This window comes from Anas platyrhynchos, chromosome 1, assembly GCF_047663525.1.
Source record: "Anas platyrhynchos isolate ZD024472 breed Pekin duck chromosome 1, IASCAAS_PekinDuck_T2T, whole genome shotgun sequence".
In the NCBI taxonomy this organism is placed as follows: Eukaryota; Metazoa; Chordata; class Aves; order Anseriformes; family Anatidae; genus Anas; species Anas platyrhynchos.
In genome coordinates, this window is record NC_092587.1 from 100,471,575 (window position 1) to 100,493,779 (window position 22,205).

The 22,205-nt window shown below is 36.3% G+C and overlaps 1 protein-coding gene across 1 annotated transcript in view; it reads left to right on the forward strand.

The window, feature by feature from the left end:
* LOC106019573 (inositol 1,4,5-trisphosphate receptor-interacting protein-like 1) overlaps positions 1-22,205 on the forward strand; it is a 171,388-nt gene that overhangs the window by 47,415 nt on the left and 101,768 nt on the right. Inside the window, exons 2-3 of the transcript XR_011804135.1 lie at positions 18,128-18,195; positions 21,291-21,501. The gene's annotated coding sequence lies outside the window, so the exon portion shown is untranslated. The remainder of the gene's footprint in view (positions 1-18,127; positions 18,196-21,290; positions 21,502-22,205) is intronic.

The window sequence follows — 22,205 nt, forward strand, 5'->3', positions numbered from 1 at the left end:
TATTTTTTTCTTACTTCTCTGTCTTTCCTCATTTCTTTGTTCCTCACCCTTTCACCTTTTCAGGTGGCTTATACCATGCATACAAAATAAGCAACCCCTTGATTAAGAAATGGATTTGTACCTCCTTCCAGTGTCTCCCAGTTGTGTGTTTTTTCTATATGCAAAAGCTTTTTTTGTGAAAATGGGCTTCTAACTAGTTATTATTCTAACTGCCAAAACTGCTCCATCACTTTCAGTCTGCTGAATCTGATTTTTAATTCTTGCCATCGGTATGGCAAGATTTATTAAGATAACTCAAAAGTAAGAAAAAAAGATGCAATTTAAGCAGACGATAGGAGGGACATGTCAAACTGTTGACATACACAACTGAATTCACTTCATTTCCCGATATGTTCTTAGAACTGCCAGAAATTTTCCTTATTTTTATACTTCACATGCAAACTTTTGTGCCTTCTGAATTGTTCCGTATGCTAACGTGAGTTGCTATTTTAATGAAACACATATGGTGCATGTCAGGCACAGAAGAGAGCTGACGAGGTAAACAGACTTGACACAGGCTTTTAAATAGAATGGATTGTTTTTATTTATTTATTTATTTCTATTTATTTTTTTTTACCATGCAGTTCTCACTTAGGGAAAACTACATATAACTTGGTGGGACTAAAACTTCAGTAAAGTCAAAAATAAAGCCAGAAAAATAATAGAGTAATATATATGTCATTCAGTGACCAAAAGCTTTATGGAACAATCTTAAGGAAGACATTGCTTGAGAAAACATTCCTATAATGTGTTTGTAGAAAGTAGATCTTTTTCTGTGCACGTTATACTATTCTTAACCACCATGCTCCTTTGTTTGTTGTTGCAACAAAATCTTTGACTTAATGAATTCGATTTCAAGCATCTTTCATGCAGAAATGTTGGTAATAGCTGCTGCTTTGTGTCTTGGTTTAAAACTGATTTTTTATTTATTTTTTAACCTATAAGTGTCATTTAGAGTATGGTTTCACATTACAACTGTCAACACTTTATGCCACCCTTGGTGCTTTTCTGACTCTCTGATGAACTGATCCAAGGAGTTAAACAAGCCAAAGATCAATCTTACAAGAAAGGGATTAAAAGTGCACGCTGCACTGATTGTCTGAGTCATGCCTTTCTAGACACAGCTCCGGTGAGATGGGAATGGCAGAAATACCAGGCCAAAAACCGACCTTTTCAATGGCAATTAGGCACTAGATCATTTTAGCTTTAACTGCAAAATGTCAAGGTGGGAGGTTATAGTCATTGTTAGTTGTCTTCAGAAAACTCACAGTGAAAAAAGATATCTCAACATTTGAATGAATGTAAAGTAATAGGATGTGGCCTGAGGTGTGAAGAACAAATACCACACACTTTAACAAACCTCAAATTACAAAGAGGTATATTTGAAAATAATCTCAAGGAGCATAGTCAGCACCATGAATATTAATAGCAGAGCAAATATTATGTTAATACACCTATATGTTGGTTAGTAAGAACACACATAGAACTTCCCCTAAAAGTTGTTTGAAGAAATACCGTTCTTTAAACTGAAATATTGAGCATTGGCACATTTCTGATGAAATTTCCATCAGTTACATTGCACTGGTCTGAAAGCATCATAATGTGCCAAGAACTTGTGTTGAAAACCACTGTATAACAGATAAACATTTACAGGTTCATTTCAGTTGGTATTTACCAGCTTTAAAATTGTCTACATTTCATCTTTCTATTTTTAACATAATCTTTTTATAGTAATGAAATAAGAATACAAATTACTTCCTGAATAATTGGTCAATCAATTACTTATTCTCCTGTTTTTTCCAGTAGTAGCTAGTCAAAACATATCTAACCATAAATTGCTACAGAAAACAGCATATAAAATAGTGTTACACAGAAAGCTACAGGAAAAAAATAAAATATATATATATATTTTGTAATAAACTGTTAGATGATATTCTTGATGCAAATGTGTTTTCCATAGTAAACTAGGTTTGTCTGTTATCACTTTGTTGTTACAGGTATATTTAATCTATATTTGAGTGTATTTTCCTTTTTAATTTGCAGTTTATCTTGATCCTACTGTCTTCCCTCCTTCCTCAAAATAAATACGGAATAAAGCATGTATTATAACCTTGCAATATGGGAGCCAAATAAGAGTACACTATTCTATACTTTTTTCATTTTATGCTTTCCTCCCATTCTAATGAATTAAACTTAGTTCACCTTTATGTTCAGACTATAACGTGGCCTAACTCTCAGACTGAGTTTGATGACTTCGCATCTGTCAGTTCTGGGTAGATGAACATCATCTTTCATTTGTCTGAACATGAAGAAGTGATTCATTATTTCTAACACGTCCTGACTAAAAAGGGTGGTTCTACAAAAAATTTGCATTGTGTATGGGTTTAAGATCCTACCAAAAGAGCTCTTCAGAGTGCATAGATGTGTTTCGTTTTGTTCCCTCAGATATCGCCAACCATAACAGAATTCTGTGCTATCCACAGTTAAAGCCAATTCTTGAAATAGTAGCAATGGTTTTACCAAGAGCACTCATTAACCTAAACAGAAACCGGCTCTTCTTATCCCTCCAACTCCTCAGTCCACCTAGCTCTCCCACACAGGGCTCATGATGTGACTTTATTATTTGTTTAGAATCAATGGCTTAGCACCTCAGAAGTCCTTTAAAGGACTTGCTGCCTGATGAGGTGGTAGAGAAAATAACTCCTTTGAGGGTCTTAACTATGGGAGGTGCTCATTAGTTTCCCAAAGTATCAGAACCACTATAAATCCAAACGTAATTTAAGAGAGCCAATTTTTCAAGATTTTTCAATTCTCTCCTTTCCTAATTGTGTTAGACCTGACCTCTTTTCCAGCCATCTGTGGCATAGGATCTACATGACACTCTTTTACCTTCAGTAGTAGTCTATTTGCCTGTAGATTTTCTAACACAGCAGTTAGTCTTATGCTATTTTAGTTTAAATGTATTTTTTTTTCATTAAGTAACATGACATTCTTATCTATTGAGAATTAAGATCTCTGAACTGGAAATTTTCCTTTCCTTGGTCATACTAATAAATTAAGTTTATTTTTATCAAGCATAATTGAATGATCTCGGTATTCTTAAGTGATAACTAATATCATGTTATGGTTTCCACCAATTATAAGCAGTACTTGATAATGAAAAATTCAAAAAGGATAATATGATATATACAATGATTTTTAATTATTATCATGAAGCATACACATGTGCATAGTGTATGAATGTTCGTGCCCCCATGAGAAAAGAGTTACCCAGCTGGGAATTACTTTTACATAATGTATTTACATAATGTATCACCCTTACTTTCAGAGCTGTTTTCTTTGTTCTGCACCCAAAGTAAAGTGTGTCTAAAGCTCTTTCTGTGAGTTCACAGGAACAGACGGGCACATCCTAAGAACTGTAATTCCCAAGTGTCAGTAGTAACTCCTCAATGATAAATAAAAGGCAGGTTAAAAAAAATTGTATTTCGATGTCTTTTCTCTACTGAAATCTTAGAGAAATCTAAGATCCTCCCAAAACTGGTTAAACAATTTCCTGGTGACTGTCCTAGGGCATAATTTTGTTAGCACTGGAAAAAAAGAAAAAAAGTTAAAATTCCTGGCAGCACCTTTTACAAATATACAGGCCGTTAGGAACGTTAAAAATCAATATGTCCAGAACTGGGAAATACATTTGCTAGGAAATGTCACACTTTCTATTTTAGGACTTTCTGATTGTTCCTCAAAAGGTACCAAGGATCCTTCGTTGTGAATATTTTTCATTATCTTTTATATGTATAAGTATATATATAAATAAAATGTTTTAAGTATTTTATTACTGTATTATTTAAAAATCACTGAGGAACATGTTCTGTATGCTGAGAGACGGGGTGGAATTCCCTCAAGTGGCTGTCAGCTTGCTACTAATACACAAACAAAATGGAAAACTGAATCCTCCGTAGGGAAGCAGTTACAAACGTGTGAGGTGGTTCCTAAGATACATTCCTTGTTTATTACATAAAATGGAGCATAAGGAAAAGGGATTTTTTTTTTTTTTTAACATGACTGCCTACAGTTTTGCTTTATAGCCAGTAAGTGTTGTGTAATAGTAATATAGTGCCATTTAATTTCCGGTGTAACTCATTCATTTTGTTTGTGGGAGGTAAAAGGATGGTAGCAGTGCTGAATCATCATGACTTTGACAATTTTACCTTTTAGAAACTGAGCTAAGATTGATGCTAGTGTCAGCATCTAGAACTACGTTTCAGCATATTTGTAAGTGTGATACTTTGTAGAAATCATAGCTTTCTTCATCATGACCTTAAGTTGTATTTTGTATTACTGACAATGTCAACTGTCATTGTTCCTTTCTCCTTCCTGTACTTATAGTTTATTCTAAGGAATATGCAAGCAAAAACACATTGTAAAAATGTGATAGAAAGGATGATTGTGTTTCTATAACTTCTATAAGTCACTCTCAAATTACTTCAGTTCCTAGTTTATAGTAGGTAAAAACCTACCCTGACGTGAAATGACAATCGTTTTCTTCATTTACGAATCTTTAAGATGGAGAGTGGCTAAAACATTCCTGATACAATTTGGCTCTGTACTGATCATGCTGTAGGACAACTGAAGGGCCTCAAATTAACTTGGCTGATTTTCTGTATTCAGAAGAGAAAAAGTCCTGGCAGGGAATCCTGGCTCTACAGTACCACCCATGTTTCTGATTCTGACCTGAACTGTAGTAACCCAATTTTCCAATGTGTTGAACTCCCACCTGTCCCATTTACACCTGACTTACATGTCTGAAAGCTCTGAAAACCTGGCTGCAACCAAGGTTAGGAAGAAGTCACAATAACTTGTTTGACTTTGATGTCAGATTTCAAGACATCCTTGTTCAATGATCCAAACATGCTTGCAACTCAAGCAGGCATACTTGACAAGCTAATAGAGATGTTAAGAGCAATTAAGGATAAGCTATTTAATTAGCTGGTATGCTAACATCTTATTTCAGTATCCTTCACTTGCAAAAGCATTTAATGTGTGAGAGCAACACTGGAAGTTCAGGGAAGTTCCGTGCTTCAGTAAGGTGCTGAATAAGAATATCTGGCACTCCCGAACTGTGATCTTTCTTGACTCTTGAACTCTTCATGAAGCATCCACCTGATAGTTATTAGAAAGCATGTGCTTGACTGTGTCAGTGTTGGGTCTAACATGAGCCACGTTCTTGTGACAGCAGGGTGACCCAAGCCAAGGCTCAGCTACCTGGCCCTGGGGTACGGTTGGGGATCTTTCCCCAGCCAGTCACCGAGAGAACTAATAAAGTTCATAGTGGGAGACCAACAATGCAAAATTGAACTATCACACCTGGCACACAGAAAGGAGAACTACAGTGCTGAGCGTGGCTCAGGTGCAGCTGGTGGCTGAATATAGCTAGACTGCAGTTGCATGCAAACTGGCTTAAGTTCAGTCAAAAAAGTCCAAAAATTGAATTAGGCACTCAAGAACATAGTTTTAAGAATCTGAACTCTTCAGTAACGTTGCCCTTTCATTTTTTCACTATTTTTTTTTTCTCTTTGGTCTTTAGCTGCTGCTTAATTATCACAACCTTTTTCTCCCCAAAATGCCTCTCTGTGCATGTTGCCAAAAAACTAATTGTTCTGCATAAAGTTTAAGTGATCTTTCTAATGCTCAAATTTTAATAATTATATCCAACAATCATGCATTTATTTCTGATGTATCTCTTAATGTTTTCTTATTTCTGCATGGAGGAGGTTTTTGCTTAAACTAAGGAATGAATAACCAAATCTCTTAATTCTTCTCATTTCTATTTAAAAACCTTTAGGGAAAACAAATAGTAACTGAACACATTCTGTATGCAATACAAAGATGAGTCATATGAGAGTCCCATTTAGCTGCCTGATAGATTAAAATAAATTCACATAGAGGATTGAAATAAATTTGTTTTCTTCTGTATAGTGAGCTCTTAACAGCAAAATTACACTTGGAGTTCCTCCTGAAGGAACTAGTTGGAACCTATGTCCTTATGAGAAGGAATTTCAGTTGAGAAAGATAAAAATCTGTTCTGGCTTCCTTTAGTTTGATTTTTTTTTTTTTTTTTTTGACAGCTGTCATTAAGCCTCCCCTTCCTTTTCTCCCCCCCTTTTTTTTTCCCTCAAAGGAGGTAGGTACACAGTTGTCTCAACAGCTGTTGCCCTTGTTACTCTCCAGTAAAAGCCTACATCCCCTCCTACAAACATGCATTTCTGTAGGTTGGGAGAGGAATTATGAGTGGTTTACTGAACAACTGCATCCTTATTAAACAAAATATCTCACATATGAAGTCTGGGAACAGAGTTATTTTAAGTTGAGATATTTTCAAATGAAAAGTAAGTAGTTAAATTTTTTTCCTTCAAGGAGTTGGATGGAAATGAAAAAAATATATCATGATAAAGCTGCATGAGTACAAGTCATTATATATGTTTTGTCAGGCAAGTATGATACCTGTCTCTGGAAATACCTATAAACTGTTCTTGTGACTTTTTTATGAATGCACTTGTTATTTGTCCAGCGAGAGTTTTGAATACATTTAATTTAAGTGTTGCCAAGCTGCTGCTTGCTATTCTGGCAGTCATTGCTGGAGCTGGTGTGTGTAGACCCTGGCCCTAGGGAGAAGAGGGTAGTGCAGCTCCTACCCCTGGAATTAAACATTCAAGTTAATTTTCTACCTTTCAGTTATGATGATTTGTTACCTCAATCACCTGGCATGCCTCTCTCCATTCATTGAATCATCTAAACTTTATAAACAGAAGTATTTTGGGAGAATTGTAGGGAATTTCATTATTTGTGCACAGATAAAAGATAAATCAGCATTTTATGTGGGACTAATCTACACCTACCAAGAGGCCTAGATAACTGCCAGAAGTTGAAAACTGGTGTCTGAATACTTTTGACATACTTCATAGGTATGTCTCTGGATCAAGACAAAAACACACATCAAACGTATGTATGATACGATAATAGGATTTGATTTCTATCCTGGTCCATTCTGTACAGAGGAGGGAAGGATTAAATAATTTTCTGCAGATGGTCTGTAATGTCTGAGTCGGCAATTTTTCCTGATTTGGTTAATTTCTGTTGATTCTGTTTTCCGTGTGTTTCTTCTTCTGCAAGTTTCTTCTGCACTTAGCATTACCGCTCATGTGTTTCTAACTTGGCTCCCTGGAAAGGACTAAAGCGAAATGAGTATAAAATGTCATGATTAACAAACAACCCCTCCGATTTTTTATTTTTATTTTATTACTTATTTATTTATTTTTCCTCCTCAGGAACAGTCTTTCAGTCTGTAGACATTTTAGGATAGGGATGTTCATTATTTTGAACTTTTGATACCTCCTCAGTACATTTAATGAGTAATAATAATTGCTGAAAACAAAACGTCCTTGGTATAGCTGTTCTCAGAAAAATCAATTGGAACAGTCGTAATTATCAGCAAAATCAATTTGTGGAATTTATTTGTAATGACACCTATTGCTGAATTATTTCTAGTTGTGCATTTGTCCGGTTGCTAATATTGTGTCTAGTAGATGCTGCAGAGATGGGAAAGTTATTGTCTGTTAAAGACTGAAATTGAAAATTTTTGACTGGGGGCTTCCAAAGATAGAAGTTCATGTTTCATGTAGTTCAAAGCAATAGCTTTTTTTTTTTTTTTTTTTTTTGATAATTGTGTAACCAATGCATCCCTTGCCTTATTATTCTCAGACAGTGTTTTCATTCTTTTCTTGTCTCTTGCTCCCTCTTCCCTCCACCTACACTATCCCTACATTATTTCTGTACCTAATATGATATTGTTCTTTCCCTAGAATTAGAAGACAAAATAAAAATGGAAAAAGGAACATATGAAAGGTGAAATACATTATTCTTTTTATTTATTTATTTATTTATTTATTATTGGCTTATGGATTACTGTGAATATCATTGTTCAATTATGTGATTTGTGTTTCTGTAAAGAACAAAGAGGAAATCGCCTTTGGAATTTCACAGCATATCACAATTTTTTAATGTTAGGTCATGAGGAAGAAAGTCCTTCTATGGCTGCTAATGCTTTTGAAAATGCTTTCCACGTGCAAATTGTCACCTGAAGATGTATTTCCTGGTGACATACATTTAGAATTGCAAAATATTGCTGTACCTTGTTTTTCTTACATACTCTATAACCAGATGTAGCTGTAGACGAATAGGTATGCAGATATTTAAAAATGGATCTTGATACTAGTAAATACATTTCCTATCATCTTTGGCATTTGGAGTTATTAAAACTCTTCAAAAAATTCATTTTCAGAAAGATCTTTTTAAGCAGCCCTATTTAACGATCATTCTGCTTAAATAACCACAAAATCTGCAAGCTTATTATTTACATTATATGATAGTGGTTTTTAACAGTATCTTTTAGTACATATCAAATGTACAATGCCATGGACAATTGGTTGCAGAAATCATTATCTAAAAAGCCCTTAATGGCAGAAATATATGTGAGAGGGTATGTCCATAGAAGGCTTTTACAAAGCTGGCCTTTATAGCAAGCCATTAGTGACACTCACTTTCTGCTCAGCCTCTAGAAGTCAGAAAAATACATTAGGTGTTTCTGATTCAGAGGTGCAATTTCAGCTGCAACTGCTGAGCTCACCACAATTCAAAAGGTGTGGTTTTTCTCATTTCATCCCTGTCCCCCAAGTCACCCCACCTCCTCATTGTGACAGTTCTCTCATCCACCTGCTTTTCATTGTGAGCTGATCTGATTCGATTCATTTGCCTGCTAGCAAAAAATTAGTTCTTCCAGCTTGGCTGCTTTATTGTGGTGTTAGACACCAAAGCTGATGCAGGGGAAGTGGTGAGTAGCATTTAGTTAGGGGAGAGGAAAAAGAGAAGGGTGGAGGAGAGATGAAGAAGGTGAAATAGGCCCTGCTGTTTTGGCTGTCTGACTGAAAAGGCAATAGAGCAGCTTGGCTGCAGTGCCTGGCAGCTCCCTGAGAGAGCAAAATTAATGTAGCACTGAAATAACAGCATTATGTCTTCTAAGGCAGAGATACTGTAAAATAGACTTTTATTTTTCATCTCCTTTAGTTGCATTCTCAAACAGGCCGAGTCTATTGTTGTATGCCTGCAAAACACAGTCATTTGTTTCACATAGCATGCTGTTAAGACCAGGTTTGTTTCTTACTCAAGGAAACTCCAGAAATAAACCACAACTTCAGAAATGAATCCATCACCGTTTTAGTATTGCTACAGCTAGTTGACAGTACTTTTCCAAATTTGAGACAAATCTTAGCCACCAGTAGTAACAATGTGCTGTTAGGAAAAGTGGCTATGTAGATCTAGTTGCTGTGTTCTGCTTCCATCCTACAAGCGGATGCTGCTTTATTTTAGCAAGAAGCACCAGATTTGGGGATCTCCTAGCTTCCTCTGATGGTAGGGATGATGATTTTCCACACGTGCACATCCTCTCTAGGATGCCGCTTTAGTTCTTTCACTCTGCCTCTTCCTACTGCAGACATATTCTCCCACATTTTCACTTTGTAACAATGTACAGGGGCATTTCTGGAAGGCAGATCTATGTATCTAAGATACATTTTTTGCTAGTATGGTAATGGCCTTCATCCTGCAAACATTGTTGTAAAAGAAACGATGAAAACATGTTCACCAATTACATAAATTATCCTGCCTTACGAGGCCAAGTCCCAACATTACTATGGCAAAACTTCCATTGTGTGCACTAAGTGTTGTGTATTTTTATTTTGTTCTGGTTTTTAACTTCAGCAATTGATTTTGTGTTTTTAAAATCTCTCTATGTGCTGTTAGGGACTCATTCTCCTCTCACTGCTAAAAGACAGGAATTTTAGAAGGGTTACTTCTGACTTACAGTGGAGGCAGCTGGGGAGAGAATCAAAGTAAAATCATTCAGCAGGAGTTAACTATTTAGGGCAAAACAGTCTCTCTTAGTAAGAGGTATTATTCTGAAGTACCTATTATATCCATGTCTTCAACGGAAAGCTTGAGCTGGAAAAAAAGTCTGATTGTTTAAGATAGTTGCATAGTTTCTGAAGTGCCAAACTCAAGAGCATCTTCTCTTCTTTAAAACTTTCAGGAGAAAGAGAAGTTTTGACAAGTGATTAAAGTGATGCAGACTTCAGAACACTGGAAGCCTGGGAAGTAAAATAACTAAAACTGAAGGTTTGAAAAGAATAAGTTTCAATGGTTTTTCACTTCCTACCTTACAGTAGACGTGTCATAAAATACTTGGATCCAAGCAGCCTTTCTCATTGATGTGTGGAATGGTTTGGTTAAAAATGACTACTTACAACTCTCTATCTTGAACATCAAAATAAAATCCAAAGTTTTCCTTTCTGAAGGTGTGCTGGTTTAATTTTTTTCATGGGATTCTGCATGCCTTGAATTTCTGCTATCCTGATTACTAACACATCAGGATCAGTGCACATCTTTACATAGATTTCTGAGACTGCATCGTACTGCAGATGCAGAAATAGTGGCAAACCAAATGAGATACTTTCAGTATTTCATTCCTAAGTGAACCAGAAAATAACTACCAAGAGGTGTTCTGTTCTGATTTCCCATTCCAGTCCTAGACCAAAGTTCAGATTCATTTCAGAAGTTTTGAATGTTTCTTTAAAACAGCAGGGTTTGCTCTCCTTCAGCCATTGTACAGGCTCTGGCAAGGGCAGTGTCCTCTCTCCTCTCTGTTCCAGTGATTTTGTTCTTTCTTCCCACCACTTCCCATGTTCTAGACAAAGTGGTGAGGTGTGGACCGGCAGAGTGGATGATAAGTTGGGCAGAAATCCAGCTGGATCATCAGGCTCAAAGACACAAAGTTCAACTAGTGACTGGTTAGCAGGCAGGCACCACTCATTGCTGATGACCTGGATGATGGGACAGAGTTTGTTCTTTGTAAGCGTGTGGTTTGGTACAATATCAAATTGGGAGAAACAGTAAGTATGCTGAAAGACAGAGATGTAGGCTGGAGAAATGGGCTGGCAGGAATCTCCTGAAGTTCAACAGAGGTGGAAGTCCTGCATCTGGGATAGACTAATCCTTGGCAACAGTACAGATGGAGGGTCAATGGCTATAACGCAGGTTTTCAGAAAAAGATCTGTGGGACAATAAGTCAGCAGTGTGTCTGTCCCTATGGTAAAGAAGATCAAACATATTCTGGGCAGTATCAGCAAAAATTCAGCCAATAGGTATAGGGAATTTATTCTGTTTCTTTATTTGGCAATTGTAGGATCCCATCTGGAGTGCTGTGTTCAGTTTTAGCATCTCCAGTGCAATACGGACAGAGACATACTGGAGCAAGTCCTATGGCAAGCCGCGACGATGGCTGGGTAGGATGGAGCACGGGAGGTAGGAGGAGAGGCTGAGGGAGTTGGGTTTGGTCAGCCTGAGGAAGACAAAACTCGAGAGAGTTCATGTTTCTCTCCCTACCTAACTAATGCAGGGAGTGTTCAAGTGTGTTGGAGCTAGACAGGTGCACAGGGATAGAATGAACCCAAGTGACAATATGTGAAATTACGATTTGATGTAAGAATATATATATATATATTTTTTTTTCCTCAACCTGGGCACAGTCAGCACTGGAACAGGTTGCATAGAGAGATCATGGGTTCTTCATCCTTGGAGATACTCAAAATGTTACTAGACCCTGCCTAAGTAACCAGCTTTAACTTGTCCTGTATTAAGATATGGATTGGAGTAGAGGACACCAGAGGTCCCTTCCAGACTGCAGATTCTGGTGATTCTTAGAGGCATTACGCATACTTGTAGGACACTGCTTTTTCATCTGCATCTCTCAGCTGTGGGTGGTTCCAGGGTAATTTTAAAGCTACTTCTAGTAATGATGATACCACAGCAGAGACCTGGTAATCATGTAGTATCAGTTTCTGTCTAGGAATGCAGAATCTTTTCTCAGGGTTGCAGACTACACTGCAGGGCCCAGTCTTTTATTACCTCTGAGCTAGAATAATGCAAAATGGAATTGTTTCTTTAAAGGTGAAAGTTGGTAGAGGATTCACAGCTCATTTGGTGCATCTCGTGGCTGGTCAGTGTTCAACAATTTGCAGTACTTGTTGGTCATGAGTTTCTGAGTGGAGACTATTTGTCAAGAACTATGAGGTTTTAAATGGCATTGGTATTGCACCTCATGAGTGAACTGCTCCTCCCATGTCCCATACTCTAATAGTGATTGGATTTGAACATCTGAACTAGATCTTAGTAGAAAGAAGATATGGATACTCCACAAAGCCTAGAATAGGCAACCTTCTAGGATTATCTTTTTTAAATCTGCATAAATATAAAGGAACAGCTCTGTAAGACAAAGAAGTATTATCACCGTTTCTCTAGAGGAGAGACAAGGGCATGCTGGCAGAGTTGTTGTTAGTCATTCAGGAGGACTAAGATGGAGCAAGCAGCTAAGTGCTTTAATTTGTTTTGAAAATTAGAATGTTTATCTAGCTACAGTAAGTGATAACCAGGAAGAAGAAGTCATAAACTACTCAAAACTTTAATAATATTAAAGAAAATTAATTGTCATTCATTTTGTTTTTCTTTGACTTTCATGTGAAAGATTTAATAGTGGTACATTTCACAGCAGGAGAGCTGGAAATAGCTTTACTGTCAAGAGAACACTTGTGAGCAATGAAGCCAAAAGATTTTACCACCACACTCTCTAGCAGTTTATTAGGATTAAATGTTCAGTCGCTTGCTTGAAGGTGATTATGAGATGAATGGGGGTAAGCTATGATGCATGCAGGCAATTTTCTTTTGTCTAATGTCAGCAGTAGTTGCAACAAAAGTTAGAAACAATCATACTAGAAAGTATATTTGGTTTTCTGTGCACTAAGTAATGTGCCTATAATTTCATTTTCATAAGTATTGCATTTTTGAGGCAGAGTAGGAACATTAGCTGGAGGTTTTGCTTTCTTGATTTTAGAAAATTTGAGAAGAGCTGATTTCTTTCAAAATAAACAATCTTAGAAAGGTATACCATACAGAGTACAATTATTTATGTGCTATTTCAGGGGGAAAACAAAAAATGATGTTTTTCCTTTCTTACCAAGATACAGATGCTTTCCAATCACCATTGTTAAATAAAAGATTTGATGAGGAAAAACAGAGTCTGGTGAACTACCTGTAAGCCAGAGGTTCCTCTGAAGTTCAGTTTGAAGCTTATATGCATTAGTGTAATGGCAAGTATCACACTCATTGAAATCTCAATAGACCTGGTCCTAAAGGTTTCATTACATTTGAGCACGGCTGAGTGCTTCAAAAAAAGACAAATTGTGTTTGTAATGCAATACAGTGCATGTTCATCACTTACACCATCATCCCTGCTGTAGGGCGTCAAATCAAATTCCTCCAAACTGATTTGTATCCAAAGATTTCACGCTGGGCTTACAAACCATGATTTGTAAATAAAGTCAGGTTTCTGAACTTGGTGTCTGGCAGGTTTTATATTCTCTCCACTTCAAAATTGTCATTCTTGTGGCTACTATGATCATCGTTTTTGTCATTTATGTGCTCCAAGCTTTTTCAGTAAGTTGTAGGAATATCCTCACAGCTTTTCTATTCCCCTCCAATGTTTGCGCTACTATGTAAAGTTTTTGATTTGTTGCTCACTTTAGCTTAGGTTTAGGTTACTATTTAGTTTCCAATTGCTACAAAAATTAGATTTCTGTTTCTATTACTCTCATACCAGAAGAATAATAGGTGAAAATTTTAAAAAGTTTCTCTTAAAAACAATCTTAAAATTCTGAAGTTGATTTAAACTTCTAAAAGTTAACCAGATTAAATATTAAAATTTCATTTAGCTTCTACTTCCGTTTTATTTTCCTAGAGTAGAAAATTTCAAGTTTGCCATAAATTTGACCCTGCTAACACTTGATATGATTTAAGAAAAAGGACTTTTTATCAGCATGGGACATTGTACCTGAAGGAAAAAAAAAAAAAGACAGAGTAAAACATGGATTTGGTTGTACCAAATATTGCTTGAAGTAGATCAGTTTCTCAAAAAGTGAGGTGCACCTTTATATCAGAGAGTGCCATGGAGACCTCAGCTGCTCAACACGTACAAAGCTAAATGTGCAATGTTAGAAACTTTCAGCCGTGAGCTGGCAAAGGATTCCACCTGTGCAATCTTTATGTAATTTCCACAAGGTTTTACTTTTTGAGATGTTCACTATTTTACAATTTAAAAAAAATATAAATAAAAACTAAGGGTGCTGAAGAAGCTATTGAAAGCTCCTTCAGAATGTAAGAGCTGTGTTTTCAAAGCTCTGTTCCTCTCACACAAGCAGCTATTTGAGAAGTAACAGACATCCAGCATTCACCACGTTAACCTTCCTCTATTCATAAGAAGAACGGTTCAGGTGAACTTTGTGTGGCTTGAGAGATCTTTAACGTTGTGAACAGCAGTTTAAAAAGTTCAAATGCACTCAACAAAATGCTCGTGCCAACTACTTAGGATGAATTAGTATCACAGTGACTCTGACTGTGGAAACTTCTTTAAATTAAGTTTCTGAAGTGATTCTTCAGTTCTTGTCCTCTCTGTAGATTGACTGTAAATATGTGCATAATTGGAACCTCCCCAAGATAGCTGTTCTTGGCTAGATAAAGTATCTGTTCATGTTACTCGACATTGATTGGGAAAAACTCTACAAGATTTTGGTGACCATTTCCTAAAAATCTAGCACTAAAAGTGGTTTCTAAAGTCTCATTAATGAAGGAAAATTTTGAACAAAGTGAAGGATGGGATAGATTTCTTGCTGATGAGACTTGGACATTTTATTTTATATGAGAACAGCAAAATATACCAAAGGGCTTTTAATCTCTAAAGGAAGTTTTATTTTAGGTTAGGTTTGGTTTTGGGTTTGGGTTTGGTTTTGTTTTGTTATGATTTGGTTTTATTTGAGTAGATCTGAAACTGCTGTGTGTGGCAGGTTAAAATGAATATTTTGAAATATAGTTTTTTCTTTTCCATTGTTTCCTTGCAGAATAGCCCTCCACCTCCCACCCTGAGGTTTCACAATTCAGCTGAATCTGTCTAAGTGACACTAACAGAGACCATTTCTCCCTCCAATCTTACAGTGATTCTACTTATTATTTGATCCCTGTGTGAGCTGGTACAGCAAATAAAAGAATAATCATTTTTCTTCTTCATTCTTTCCTTTTTCCGTCTTCCTTCTTCATTTCCTTTTTGAAGAGAAGTCCATAATGCTTTCTTTTGTAACGATTCAAAATTTACTGTCTTTCCTCTTTCCTTGAAATAAAAACCACAAACAAAAACAACCAATCAACCAAACAAAAAAACTTTAAAATATTTTTGGAGCACTTCATTTATATTCAGAAATGTATCTTGACTTTTGTGTTCCAAAAGAAACAATAAACTGTCTGATGCATCTCTGAGCTTTAAGACACCTAATGAGATTTCTAATTTTGTTCCTTCACATTCCCCTTTATCTGGCATCACAGATTGCCTGATATATTCCAGCAGTTTGGGCAGGGAACATTACGTGGGAGTATTATGGAAAATGTAGCTATGGATTTTATCCCATGCTATTAAAAGAGTCAATAATCCATCTAAAGAAACTCCCATGTCCAATGACAATAGCTTGGAGAGCAGGAATAATGCAAAGCAACATATTTCAGTCTGAGAAAGCAAAATGTTTCAGTCCATGTGACCCAACACTCAACAACAGTTAGCAGCATTCTGAATAGTAAATGTGAACTATGATACAGACATGGAAGGTGTATGGAAAGGATTGTTTTATGGAAAATGGAGAAAAAATGATTCAGACAAAGGTGGACAGTGATTTAGTAAGTGAATGGCCTTACTTTTCTTCTACAATTTCATAACATACTGGGTAGGAAATATATATGTGTGTGCGTGCGTATGATAGAGAATAACTGTATACCAATAAGGGAGTAATAAATGTGTCATGCAGGTTATATGGCCATATTGTTCACAAATTCACTAAACAGGGCATGAAAAGGTCCTTTCAAGTTTGCAGAGAAAGTCTATTCTATTAAACTGTGTTGCCCTTGAGCCCTTTTTTTAATGGAGATAGTGGACCTTACCTTTCATATTGACCTGGTGATAAAAAATAGTCACTCTCTCATGCTGTGAGTAAAAACCTGTTTTTTTTTTTTTTTTTGTTTTGTTTTTTTGTTTTTTTTTTTTAGAGGAGAATTGCATTCTTTGAAGTATGTTGATTGGGACTCTCTCCACAGGGGAGAATAGAGGTCTGCCTAAATAGGCACTGGGGAACCTACCAGGAAAGATTCTCCCCAACACTCCTCCATCATAAGAAATTTTAAGCTCTGAATATTACCGGTATTGGCCCATCTGAAATACCTGAACAGAGCAGGGTACCATGTCTGTGAAAACATTTTTGGTTAGCCCAGTAGGTGTCACAGCCATTTAAAGCTGCTGCCTGTTCTGATACTGGGTGGAAATTACACTGAATTTTCAGGAACGGTAAATCCTGAAGGAAGTAGTAACTTCTGGGGTATGTAAGACCACACAAACAGGTGAATACTAAGAAAATTAAGTGGAATATTATTGGGTAGAATATGTACAATTTCATCACTCTTGTTAGTTTGAATACCTAGACAGTCTTGGCTTTTTTGAGAATGATCTCAATAAAAATTTTTGAGGCACCAAAGGTAGCAGTGTGTTGCAAAACAAACAAACAAACAAAACAAAAACAAACAAACAAAAAAACACAAACAAAAAAAAAAAACAAAACAAAACACTTTTGCCTCCTGAGGATTCAAACAGGGGCATCTGTTTGTCAATGTGTTAAGTGTGCCACAGTGTACTCCAGAGGCAGTAGATTCACATCTGTTTTGTTATGTTAGGAAATTTAAATGAGCTTTTCAGAGATACAAGGATGGTGTTGTTTAGTTTTCCTCTCATATCACATGTAATTTGAATTCAGGATCCTTGCCTGTTCTTATGGAGAGACACGTTGCACATGTTTGTACTCTGCAGAAGTGTGGGGATCTTGGTGAGGTAAATGTGGTAAAAGGTAGAAAGATGTTCTATCTTGAATAGACTTAATGGTTTTTAGTAGTAAATGTATGAAAATAAAAAGGGAATAGAAGGAAGGATTCTAAGACACAGAATTTAGTCCAAGAGAAGGCTTCTTATGCATGCATCTCAGAATAAGCCTGAATCAAAAAATATCTTTAAGTGCTACTTCTGAAAGAAAATGTTCAAGGCAATGAAAGAAAATTTTAATATCATTATTCCTTTCATTTATCTTTAGCTAAGTAAAAGATAAAGATTGTTGTCATTCCCTTTTACCTTTTTGTACCTCTAAGCTGGTAATCTCTTCTGACAGCCAAAACCCTCAGTGCCCCTGACATCCTGCTCTTGAGATCTGTGACCTGGCTTTATTTCCAGTCAAACAAAGGACAGGTCCACTCCAGCTACCGAACAGTAACTAATAAATCATCTTCTTTTAATAATAACAATATTGAATTTCAGAAGGGAATAATCTCCTTTGCTGGTCTCCACTGTTTTTGAAAAATCTTTGTACTTTATGTGCCTTGGTTAGAATTCAAACCTGCAGTCCTGGACCCAGGACATCCCGTTGATTCTTACATTTTTACATAATTTCCTTCAAGAACGAAATTAGTTGCACTTTCAGGTGTTTAAAAAACTCAGGTATTGCCAGGACAAGTAGTTACTAGATGTAACACACTTTCGATATCGAATGCAACATCTATATGACTGCTTCTTAATTCTTCGTACTTTACTAGGAATAGGACATATACATATGCAGTCTTTGCCACATTTATTATCACTTTGTCTGACCACCATGTATAAACATGTATATAAACTCATTAATAATCTCTTGTTATCTGAGGAAAGCTGTTGAAGAAGCAGCAGCTGCAGCCTATACTCTGCCTCTGCATTTTGACACAGGTGTGGTAGTTTACTTAAATTTCCTCTTAATTTCAAAACGGCTGGATGAAATGTTTTATTAATCCGAGCCACATCTTTCCTTTTGCTTTACAGCAGTCCTCCCATGGAGTTAACCAGCAGCTGCCCTGAAATTTGGAGGAGGATGTTTTACCCATAACTAGGTGAGCAGATTGGCAGACAGACTTACTGTAGGATGCAGCAATTGTTTTTGAGGCAGGTCCAGAGTATGTTAACATCATTTGAAGTGCTTTCATTGGCTTCTATCCAGGTTTTGGCTAGGGTAGAGTTAATTTTCCTCCTAGCAGCTGGTATGATGCTATGTTTTGTATTTAGGGTAATGATAATGCTGATAACCCACCAATGTTTCAGCTGGGGCACAGCAGTGCTCACACAGAGCCAAGGATGTTCCAGCTCCTCTTGCTGTCCTGCCAGCGAGGAGGCTGGGGGTGCACCAGGAGCTAGGAGGGGGCACAGCCAGAAGAGCTGGCCTGGGCTGCACAAAGGGTTGTCCCATGCCACGTGGTGTCTTGCTGAACAATAAATATGGGGTGGCTGGATGGGATTGGGGGGACTGCTGTGTGGGGAAAATCTGAGCATCAGTCACAGGTGGTTAGCAATTGCATTGTGCATTGCCTGCTTTGTACTTTCTGGTATTACTATTAATAATAGTTATAATTATTATTCCTTCCTTTTCTGTCCTATTAGACATTCTTTATCTCAAACCAAGAGCTTTTGCATTTTTTTTTCCTGATTCTCTCTCTCTCATCCTAGTGAGGGGTAGAGGTGGGGGTGTGAGTGAATGGCTGTGTGATGCTTAGCTGCCTGCTGGGTTAAACCACAATTACTTCTTTATGTACTGAGAATGTTTTGAACATTACCTATCCTTACTATGGTTTCAAACCCACGTACCACCCCCTACTTTCTTAAGGCTACAAACAAATCTCAGGACGCACAGAAGAATTCCAGAGCGCACGTTTAAGTGTTTGATTTGCTGTGCATTATGTTTGCATGCTATAATTGAAAACTGTTTATAGAGGGCAGAAAAATTAGAAAGATCTTTGTATGGAACATTTATCTCTTGATGGAGTCTATAAGAGCTGGAAAGGAAAAGCAAACCACTTATTTTCACATTTGCACTGCGATTTCTAAGCATAATTGTGACACGGTAATAACAATTTAAAAGCAATTTCATTGGTACTGGAAAGAAAAAAAAAAGCCGATGATACTCAGCAAACTGACAGCAGAGGGCACCAGTGTCCTGCATTGGAGGAAAAATGTTTTTTCCCTTATGTAAATTGTACAATAAATCCTTGTTTGCTCTTACCAACTTAATGCAAGAAAACCAAAGCAATATGTCAGTTTTAACAGATTTTTAAGGTTGGCTGTTTTGAGTGTTTCAGATAAGTGCTTGTTATGGAAATGCAGTTTCCAACATCAGATGCCAGAAAGAAAAAAGAAAAATGTCTAAACTGTTGTTTATCAAAATACATTGCTCACACATTTGCTAAAGATAATCCAGTTGTAAGGGCTTGTTGCTTGTGAATTTTTAGCCCTTTCTTTCCTAAGAAAAGTATTTATTCTATATGTAAAATATTTCATGCTCTATTTATTAGAAATCTAAAAGTTGTAATGAATCTGTAGGAAAAAATCTAATAGTGGCTTATGTGACAGTTATTTTCATAAAAACTAACAGAAACACCAGAGAAAACATTTTGTTGCTGAAATCTATGCATTTTACTGGCAACTCCAAAAGCTGAAGCAGACAAGGTTGAAAAAGCTAAGAGCATCCACATAAAATATTCATTGCATTTCCTTGGTATTAACATGCATGTGTAAGTAGATAGTGCCTACCACCAGTATTTCAGCTTGCTGTAGAGATGTGAACCCTTGTGCCCCTAAGACGTTTACCTGTTGTCAGGTACAAGGGTCAACAGGAAGGGCGGTGAGTGCATGTGAATATTTTTATATATGCCACAGAAAGATTATACCATACGCTTTTATGACATTATATACTGTTTATTGGTGTGCATATATTTATTGGTGTACATATTTACTGAACAACACTGTTGCATTGTGTTATGTTTATTTAGACAATGGCTGTAACAGGATGACAGCGGGAACAAGTTCTTTGCAAATAGCATTGATGCAGGGTACCTTTTACACGTTCAGAGAACACTGAGATAACTGCTTATTGTGAGACCAGTGATAGAAAAAAGAATTAGTAAACCCACTGGTTATTCCCTTGGCCTAACACTGTTTTTATTATTATTATATATTCATATTTGTTTATTGAAAATAACCATGTGAAGATAATGAGCTGAAGACCATTCTTTGTTTCTTGGCATTCTCAGGCACTTAGTCTCCAAGGATTTCAAAGTTGGCATGCTCTAAATTTGTAATAAAATACCCTTCTAATTGGTAAGCATAGAAAATATTACTTTAATAAATATTTGATGAACAAAGATGTTTTATCTGTTCATTAGACTCCAGAGTAATATATGTTCATTAGAAGAAGATGAATGACAGCATTTAATATTCTTTGTTTACAACAGAAGGTCACATGGAAGAATATATTAATATGTAAGTTGTGACCTTCACACTTTGTCAGTTTTAATGACAATGGGTTTGTTTCCCTTATATGGTCAGATCTGTGTTTGATTTCCAGCTTAATTAAGGCAATTAAATTCACCCTCTGTGACAGGTAAAATGCATTGTGATTGGCAAGACTGGTTTGGTTACTTCTAGTTTGTCCCAAAATAAATAAATAGATAAATAATAATTAAAAAATCCTTTTTAAGAAGGGAAATGTTCACATGCCATGGAATGAAATTGTAAATTACTAATGGATATATGAGCAATTAATATCAGAAACAAGTATCAGAAATAACATCAGATGATTTTTCTTTTTGGATAAATATGTACCTTAGCAAGAAATAACAGTTACAGAAAGAGAAAGGTGCGGTAGGTCTCTTGCACTGCTTATCTCATAAGTCATGAACATACTCTAAGTTCTCAAAGCTGTTAGATAGTACAACTCTGTTTAAAATTGCATGACTGGTAAGTGTATTACACTTATAGCTTTCAGGCATGGTTTCACAGAAAATACAGTAGGAACAAAGAAACAGTGGGACAGAGAGAAATAATGCTTAGAGCTTGTCAAAAGCTGTTTTTGTTGGATTGTTTATTGAATGTAACAATGCTTTCCATTATCACTTTCCATCAATAAAATCATTTTATTTGAAAATCTGTTCTACAGTTAATCTTGGGAACCAGGATCCAGTCATCTTGCAGCCCAGAAGAGGAATCAGGCCTACAAGAAACCATGGAATCCCAGCTTTCATTGATTTCTTACTGATTTTCAAATGAAAAGAAAGTAAAAATATCAGAATTTTGTGGAGGACACACACTTAAATCAGCAACAGTGCTGGAGAAAAGCCGTTCCAATAAGACGTTTGACTTTGTGGGAGGTAAGCAAGGATCTTTACCTGTTTAGCTGATGTATATAACATGTTTTATTAATAATATAGATATCTCAACAATGTGTTCTTTTGCTTTTTAGCATATGCTCTTCTTATTTCTTGTTTCCATAAAGCATGGTCTATGAATAATTCTTGTGGCATATATGGGTCAGGCTACTAAAGAATTCAAAGGAACAATACTAGAAAACAAGAAAGTTTTTGTCATACATAATCTGCATATAAACTCTTTTCTTTCATTTTTTTTTCCTTCTGTTTTCCTTTTTCGAGTCGCATAGTTATCATTCCTCTTATAGAAGAACAGAGCTGAAAAAAAACACTTGTATCTTTATCGTGATCATTTGATTTCGTGATCATACTTGATTTTTTTCCTCATTTTAATTTTGTACTATAAATGCAAACATTGAATGCTGACTTCTGAGCAGTAGCCTATCGCATACTCACTTTACAACAGTAAGGCATTAGTCAAAAAAAAAAAAAAAGAAAAAAAAACACAGCAATAAAACCAGCCATCACTGTGCTTCTGCCCTCCATACTTCTGTAGAAAGGTCTGAAGAGAATGCAAACTGCTTTATTTTTGTGGTTTTGATTTACATTTCAGTGAGTCCACTTTCTCCAGTGCAAAAGTACTTTCTCCTCATTCGCATAAGCCTATATGTTGCATAAATAGCATATGACTATGGAGGAGTCAGAGT